Consider the following 9,358-nt stretch of genomic DNA (forward strand, 5'->3'; position numbering starts at 1 on the left):
TCCCTCTGTGTCCTTATTTGGTTGTTCCTGTTCTCATTATTAGTTAATCACCTCATTGTGCTCATCTGTCTGCCCCTCGTTATCGACCTTATATCAGTTCCTGTCCATTGTGTTTGAGTTTGTCAGTTATTGTTAATGTTACCCTGTGCGTGTGCTCCTACCCTGTCGTGTATTCATTAAAGTGTTCTGGTTTCCTTCATCCTCGTCGTCCTGCATGTTCCTTGGCACAGCAAAAACGTGACAGAATAACTGACCCCCCAAAAAAAACGAGATGTCAACGGCTGAGGACAGGCTTTGGTGTCTGCGGCAGGGTGGTCGGGATTTGGAGAGGTATGTGGAGGAGTTCCTAGAGCTCTCTCACCAGGTGAGCTGGGTGGATTCTGTCCTCGGGGTCTGTTTTCGGTTGGGGCTGGATGATGACATCATCAGCGGTGCGGTTCCCACGTATAGCTTTCCCCTGATTGAGCTGGTTAATCAGGTCCTGTATCTGATTGGCGTTAATATGGAGGTAGAGGAAGTTGGTCTTCCTGGGTCGAGTCTAGTCCCAGCTGATAGTCATGAGTCTAGTCAAGTCACAGTTGGCCGTCATGAATCCAGTCAAGCCACAGTTCATTATTATGAGTCTAGTCCAGTCCACACTGATATTCATGAGACCAGGCAAATTACAGCGTTTCTTCCATATCCCAGACTGACTTCCAGTGTGGAGGACCCGGGCATCCCGAAACCAGCGCTCTCAAGCCCGCCAGTCTCTGTCATGAATCCAGTCCCTCCCGAAAACCACCCCGCTGCACCAGCTCACCCCTCGCCCGGACCCTCCACATACCCATCCAAAGGTTCCGGTCACCCATCTCACCCCAGCACTGTCTCTGTCCTCAGCCCAGAAGTGCGGGCTCCAGTTCCCGAGTTAAGCCCAGGAAGGGCCCCTGATCCCCAGTCAAGCCCAGGAAGGGCCCCTGATCCCCAGTCAAGCCCAGGAAGTGCCCCTGATCCCCAGGCAAGCCCAGGAAGGGCCCCTGTTCCCGAGTTAATCCCACAGAGGGCCCCTGATCCCCAGTTAAGCCCAGGAAGGGCTCCGGATCCCCGGGCAAGCCCAGGAAGGGCCCCTGTTCCCGAGTTAAGCCCACAGAGGGCCCCTGATCCCCAGTTAAGCCCAGGAAGGGCTCCGGATCCCCGGACAAGCCCCTTCCGGATCCCCGGTCAAGCCCAGGAAGGGCTCCGGATCCCCAGTTCAGCCCAGGAAGAGCTCCAGCCCCAGAGCGCCCCCAAGTGCCCGCTCCTCCAGAGCGACCCCCAGGATTCCGGAATTCCCCAAAGAGTATTTTGGGGGGGGGCCATACACCCGTGGCTGAGCCAGCCAAGGCCACGGAGGATCTACCACGGCCTCCCGAGTCCCCCGCTCCACCGTGGCCTCCCGAGGTTCCTGATCCGCCGTGGCCTCCCGAGTATCCGGCTCCGCCATGGCCTCCCGAGGTTCCTGCTCCGCCGTGGCCTCCCGAGGTCCCTGCTCCGCCGTGGCCTCCCAAGGCCCCTGATCCATCGTGGGCCCCCGAGGTCCCTGATCCACCGTGGCCCCCCGAGTATCCGGCTCCGCCGTGGCCTCCCGAGTATCCTGCTCCACCGCAACCTCCCGAGGTCCCTGCTCCGCCATGGTTCCCGGATCTGCCCGATTCCAGTCCTGCACCAGCCTCCAGGGCGCCCCCCCCCCCTCCCCCTTCCGGGAGGGGGGCGATCTGTCACACCCCTGTGGACTGTCTTATATGGTTTCTCCCTCTGTGTCCTTATTTGGTGGTTCCTGTTCTCATTATTAGTTAATCACCTCATTGTGCTCACCTGTCTGCCCCTCGTTATTTACCTTATATCAGTTCCTGTCCATTGTGTTCGAGTTTGTCATTGTTAATGTTACCCTGTGCGTGTGCTCCTACCCTGTCGTGTATTCATTAAAGTGTTCTGGTTTCCTTCATCCTCGTCGTCCTGCCTGTTCCCTGGCACAGCAACAACGTGACATGATTCCCACTTCTACATATTGAACATAACGTTCATAGTTGAATATCAACAGTGGCTCTGAATGCTAGTTAGATTGAATGACTTATAGACAGTAAATGTTGGTTTGTCCCTCTCATAACACTGTTATATGGCTTCAGGAGATTTGGACAACTGTTAATGATTTTTCAAGCTTCCAATTTGATAATATAAAAAGAGCTATGTGAAAACTTTCTTTTTTTCATGAGAATTTGGAAAGCCACGAAGACGATTAAATAACACAATTTTCATTTTTGTGTAAACTATACTTTGAACACCCCTTTCAGTTTAGTGAGGCCTTGAAATTACAGGGCAGTTAGATAAAAAGACAGATGTGCAAATAAATAATTGGAGAGAAGTGGAGCGGAAGAACAGGGGAATGTGTGCGTGTCTAACCCAGCTCTAGTAACTGCTCCTGGGCTTGCTCAGTGAGACAGAGGGCTTGCTGGAGCAGGCCGTAAGCGAAGCGGCTTGCAATCGCTGGGGAATCATCATCTGCCCCCTTTCTGTTCCTGTGCAGTGAGAATCCAGTCAGTAAAAATGAAATGGACACTTCAAAGGCATGATACTCATTCTAGTATCCAGTAGCAGGAAAGGATTCTCACCTCCTCACTGAGTACCCATTGATGTGGAAGAACTTGAGAACATCTTGAGTTTTGTCTCTGAAAAGAGACAAAACTCAAGATGTTCAAGTTCTTGAGAACACAAGAGCAAGAGCAAGTGTGACTGCCCCCTCCTGGACAAAATCAGCATCAGCATTAACAGGCTTTGGCTTTGCCATTGTTAAAAGAGTTTTATATAAGCAATGCATTATAATTAATTAAAGTGGTGACAGTTATTAATTCCTGCTCTTAGTTTGCCTTAGTAATTAGTGCATATTATTACACAGCTCTCCGCAATAGCTGACTGTGACTTGTCATTCTAGGTCAAATATTTGTGCATAATGACTGTAAACTAGTTTATTTAAAATAATCTTCCACACAGATTCATGTCTCCCATATTACTCCACAATCTATAGAATCTCAAAGCAATGTTTCATGTGCATTTATTTATTTAGTAAAAACCTGTAATATTTTTAAATTAAACTAATATTATTTATTTATTTTGTAATAATCAGGATAGTGCACAATCAGCTGGTCATTATAGCAAATAAATAAATAAATACAACTAAATAAAAACAATTTCAGGGTGCCATGGTGATTACTCTGCAACACTATTAGTTTATAAAATATTGAAAAATATGAGTAAAAAGTAATTTATCCCTGTGATGGCAAAGCTGAATTTTCAGCAGTCATTACTCTAGTTCCTTCAAATCCTTCAAAAATAATTGCTGATTTGCTGCTCAATAAACCTTTCTTATTATTGTCAGTGTTGAAAACAGTTGTGGTACATTTGTTTTAGGATTATTTGCTGAAAGATCAAAAGAACAGCATTGTAACATTATAAATGTATTTACTGTCAATTAAATTTAACAGCCTTGCTGTGTATAAGTATTAATAATTAAGTTTTGAAATTCTGTTGTATGCATTTGTCATTTTTATTTAATGTCTTTATTTTTAAAATGTGTATAGGTAGTATTTATAAAGTTTTAGCTTTTAGTTTTCGATCTGTTTTTAGTTGTTTTAATACTACAGTTGATTGCTTCTGTTGTCCTCATCTGTAAGTCGCTTTGGATAAAAGCGTCTGATAAATGATTAAATAATTATTTTTGAATGGTAGTGTATACCTGTACAGTGTACATCCACACCTCTTCCACACACCCAGTATTCCTATTTCACAGTGGCTTGTTTCACTGTAATAAGCAGGTGGCTGCAGGAACCCTAATTTAATTCACTGTATCATTTCTCACAGCGGCCCATCTGTAACACACACCTTTACTCTCCAGTTCCTGCAGTTTCCTGGCTGCCCAGATGTGATGATAATTCTCAGCCAACCACTCTGCCATGGCCTTCAACACCAGATTGAAAGTGCAGTTATTTTTAATCCTGTTATTGTACAAAACTGGCTGGCGGTATACAGGAAGCAATTATACAAATAAAAACAATTAATAATATTATTTAATATAAATGTAGTATTGTTTATAATACTATACAGATTTTAATATTTTATTACACTTTATTATTAAATGCTGTTCTTCTAGTTAAAAAAAAAAGTGGAAGGAAAACCACTGAATGTGACTTATACATTTGAGTTGTGACCCGTAGGGAGAATTTTGGAAGCACATTTAAGCTTTTATGGATATATTTAATAATTTCTAATGCTCCAAGGATGGACCAGCACCGTTTAGACATAGAGCAGTTCTCTGAGAAGGTGTCCTTTACCATGCCAGACTGTGAGATCCTCCTAGCTGGGTTGTGAAAGCCTTGTGACTCACCCTCATTGGTCCTCTCAATGGTCCAGCCCAAGACCAGAATGCATTTCACCATCTCTTTAATGACCCCTCGATAACCTTCTTTAAAATACAGAGCAACCTCACTGTGTGAAAATAAACTGCATATTGCTTTTTTATTTCTTTGAAAAAATATTGAATATCTGATGTTGTTTTTTGTAATGTGTCTACATGCTTTGTGTATGCGTACAGTTAGCTACCTTCTCAGATAGAGCTCTGTAAGGTTTTAGGAGTGAAAACTGAAAAAATACTCTCAGAAAACTGTTCTCCATAAACCCAGCCGTTACCAAACTAGAAAATAATTATTAAACACAAATGGCTTTAAAACTACAGAATTCCCAAGGTTTCCACAATATTAATAGGGGTAATTCTCAAGCAAACTCCTATAATAACTAAAGAAACGTTTTACCTTGTCCAGTGACCATTTCTCATGTGTATGTTCAGCGTATTTGTTCACCACAAACTCAAGCATCTCTGGGACTATGACACTATAAATGAATGAGTAAAAAGCCATTCACACTACACTTTTCAGAAAAGGATGGAGTGAACTTGTATATCCAATAAACAGCCACTCACACTTCACTTTTCAGAAAATAATGAAGTTATAATGAAGTTATTCCTGATCTCAGAAGTTCTCAGATGATCTCAATGCTAAATCCAGCTCAAGTGGGTCTGTTTCAGCTGGTTTAGGATGTGTTATGGAACTTTAAGTCTATAGAAGTCTTACTTTGAGGTGTCCAGAGGTCGAGGACAAAACCGTCTCTCTGAATCCATCGCCGAGTGTCTCTCTCGTCCTCCTGTGCAGCTCAGGTCAAGGTGGTCAGGAGGAATTGTCCCAGCAACTGCACTGAGACAACTCAGGGCCAGTTTGAATAGGTCTGCATCGTAAGACTGTGGATGAGATTGAAAAACAAACATTTTGAGTGTGCAATTCAAAATGAAAATCAAACAGTTTGATGCATAAAAAACTATGCATCACCCTATCCCACAAAAAATCCACTCTTTTGTAGAAATTAATTGTGGGGTCACATATTTTGAAATGAAGGAGACTTTTCTGTCTTTTCTCACTTTTTTGGCAAGAGCACTGAATATCCCCCAAAACAGCCTTCTTGTCAGACGATGTTCTTCCTCTGAGGCAAAGCCAAACACACCCCATCCATCATTCTGACAGTAGTACTTCCTGCTCTGCTCATAATGATTGGTAAACAGCTGAAAGCAGAAGTGACCACAGTGATAAGTAGAATTGCTGCAAGAAAACATTTTTTTATTTTGTTAATTTAATGTTTTCTCTTTAGACCTTGAGTGGCATTTTGGAGTTTTCTGATAGTTGAGGGACGTCAAACACAAGATTATGCAGCAGAGATTGCAACATGGATGGATTCAGTTTTCTGTGGGAACAAAGTAAATAAATAGAGGGTAATAAATAAAAAGACCTATACGATATGAAATTCTTAACATATGATCTTAAAAGAACAAGAACAGGCAGAAAAAGATACAATGACTTCCATTATAATGGTCAATTATTTGCAGAACTTTTTTTTAAAACAATCACTATTGTAAACGTGCCAATTATATCATATTTACTGTATAATAAAATCAATCCAAAAAAGCAAAAACGAACATCCTCACCCGCACACTGCCAGCAGACAGTCCTGGATGGCGTCTTTCTGGGCCTTTGTCAGTCCACTAGCTTTAGATAGGCTGTAGACACCCTGCAGGAGCCCATCCACCAGCCCAATCCGCAGTGAAGAGGAGTCACACAGCAGAGAGGAATACTTACTTAATGGCAGCACAGCCACACATATGCATCAATTGAGGGCCAATGCCATATCCGTTCCACCTAACCCCATCTGCAAAGAGAGAATATATATATACACAAAGTTTAAAAGAACAGCATTTATTTGAAATAGAAATCTTTTGTAACATTATACATTTTTTTACTGTCACTTTTGATCAATTTAATGTATCCTTGCTTGCTGAATAAAAGTATTAATTTCTTCCTTCAAAAAATATTTATTAACCCCAAGCTTTTGGTAATGTGACTTGTGTGTTTTGCTAATATCTCCAGTTTTGCAACTACAGGACCCACACATCAATGGTATGGCCTGTTTTAGGGGTGGTTGAAATATAGTGAAATATATTTTCTTTTTAAGTTGCATTCAAACAGAGCTGTTGAAACATGTAGAACAGAGAGAGCTGTTGGAATAGGACCCCCTTAACCTTTATTTTGGCATCCACTGCGGGATTCAATCCTTAATTGGTGGGTCCACAAACTCAAGATTTTCAGTAAATAAATGACTTAAATTTCAGATTTATTCCTCACACAAAACAATTGCTTGACTTCAAAAGACTTAGTGCATGAGTTGAATTGCTTTGATGATGTTTTATGACATTTTGGAGCTGAAGAGCTCCATCCCCACTTGTTTGCATTAAATGGAAAAAGGCACCAGAGATTCAGCTAAAATTCCTTTTGTGTTTCACAGAGGAAAGGTCAATAAAAAGGTCATATCAGCTTGAAATGACATTCACATTTGGGTGAACTTTTCCTACATATAGGGCCCTATTTTAACGATTTAAGCGCATGGTCTAAAGCACACGGCGCAGGTGCACTCAGGGCGTGTCCGAATCCACTTTTGCTAGTTTAACGACAGGAAAACGGTCGGCGCACCCAGGCATTCCTAATTCCCAAATTCTAAATGGGTTGTCCCTATTCTCTTGAGTAATGGGTGTTTTTTGGGCGTAACGTGCAATAAACCAATCAGAGTCTCATCTCCCATCCCCTTTAAAAGCCAGTTGCACTCGCACCATGGTGGGTTCGCTATTCACATGGCGGAATGTAACTTTTCATATTTAAAAATGTTTGTGTCCTTGTGTTGTACGCGTCACTGTGTGTGTAATAAGCAAAGTGTACGCGCGTAGTGCACCCACCTATAGGCGCACATTAAATAACATGCTCTTTAAATAACAAAGAAAAAATATTGCGCCAGACTTTAGACCAGGTTTGAGTTGGTCCATGGCGCAGTCTATTTTCAGTTCCTTAAAATAACAACGCGCCAACAATGTGCCTGAACACACCTCTTTTTTAGGCCAGCACGCCCATGGGCGCACAAATGGGTGCAAATGCATTTGCTATTTAAACAACTTTAAAAATGAGAACTGCGTCGGGCTGAAACTAGCAAAAACACTTGCGCTGCATTGCGCCGGTGTATGATAGGGCCCCATAATGTCTGTCCCCTTACAGCATCCATGTTAACAGCCGCTCGCAGGTCCGGCAGGAAACCATTCTCCAGCAGACGTAGCAAGAACTGCTGGTCCTGAACTCCGGAAACCCGGTCCAAAAACAGCACCATGGCTGCTTTGTGATCCGGACAAAATATCAGAGACATGTCAGGCTCCACCACTAGATCATCTAACAAGCACAAAATACTTTCAACCACCAATTAATCACTTTTAGACTTAAAAAACCCTACTACATATCTTTGCCAGCAGCCACAAACTAAATTTAATTTGCTTATTTAAAAACTGAGCTCAGACCCTCTCATTACACTGATTTCAGTTAAATCAAGCATAGCGTTAGTTCTGGCAGGTCACGATAGTCAAGCTCACATCAGCTGACTCTCAGCTGATCCCCATCAACCTATGGGAATACGACACCTATCTAAGTATTCATATATAAGGTCCCGCAGTAGTATCAGCAGTTTTCGCATTGCTCAATAGCTAATTACCCTCCTCCATCCCCAACTCCTCCTCTGTCAGTCAGGATTCAGCCTTCGGATTCTCCTTTGAATCAGACTAATTCTAAAATGTGTACATAACATTATTGAACTTTAACGATATCTGCAATACATTTATGTTGGTTCTGTTCTGTTTACCCTGGGGGGGTTATCGCTGCTCTCCCTGCTCTCATCCATGCTAGGCTGCATGGATGCGCAGGGAGTTCTTGCCTAGAACGGAACCATACCGCCAATCCAAACTGTATGCTAATTGTCAATCATCTTTGACGATAGTGGTCCTGACAGAACAATCAAATACATTTAGAAAGATAAATCAATAGTCTGGAAAATAATGATTTTTACATCATGAATGTATATTTTACACACACACTCATACGCACCTGTGTTTACAATTGGTAAACTAAAAGTTGTATTGATGATTCCCTCCAGATCCTCTCTGGGGACGAGAGACCTCAAGATTGTCCTTATTCGGATGGCCTCACCTTTCCCCGCTTCTATGAACTGCAGGCCATTTACACACACAACAGAGACACCCATTAGCAAACCTTGAAGAACTTTTCAAACCTTTAATGAAAACTGACTGTGCCTTAAAAAGTAGATAAAACCAATAAGCCCTCTCCAACTCAATCCTTCAAACACATTACGAGGCTCTTATCTAGCTTTCCCAGCGGGTTTCCTGAAACACTTACATGCATCTCAGGGGCGCAATGACCCAAAAGATCAATGAGAGCAGAGTAGAAGGTCATTATGGCGTGTCCCATGTTGATGACATCATCATCTTCATCATCAAGCGTGTCACTAGAAGTGCAGGTGAGAAAGAGACATGGGCATGAGCGAGAATGAGAAAAACAAAGACAGGATAAGATCGAATCACAACACTCACAGCGTCCGGTTGGAACTGTGTGTACTGGCTGCACTGGTTCCATCCTGCAGGTGGAAAATTCTGATGGCTTCCTCCATGGTTGCTAGAAGACCATTTCCCCCTTCCCCTCGAAGGGTGGGGCCAAAGCACTCAGGTCGGCGAATCAGAAGCCTCACTACCACATAGGCGTTCTCCTCAACACTCTTACCTGTATGAGGAGAATAACCAATCGAAACCAACCAGAGGTGTTTAATTAGGTTTCACCTGGGGCAAGTTCAAGCTCAAACCGGTGTGCACCATTTTGCTACGGTTTCCGGTTTGAACGACATGTTTCCTGGAAACGGTGTGCAACGG

At 42.9% G+C, this 9,358-nt stretch overlaps 1 pseudogene; it reads right to left on the bottom strand.

Moving 5' to 3' along the window:
- The window catches only part of LOC107553675 (ryanodine receptor 2-like), a 20,534-nt pseudogene that overhangs the window by 8,380 nt on the left and 2,796 nt on the right, over positions 1-9,358 (bottom strand).

Source organism: Sinocyclocheilus grahami, unplaced genomic scaffold (assembly GCF_001515645.1).
Source record: "Sinocyclocheilus grahami isolate Dianchi unplaced genomic scaffold, SAMN03320097.WGS_v1.1 scaffold18.1, whole genome shotgun sequence".
NCBI classification, from domain to species: Eukaryota; Metazoa; Chordata; class Actinopteri; order Cypriniformes; family Cyprinidae; genus Sinocyclocheilus; species Sinocyclocheilus grahami.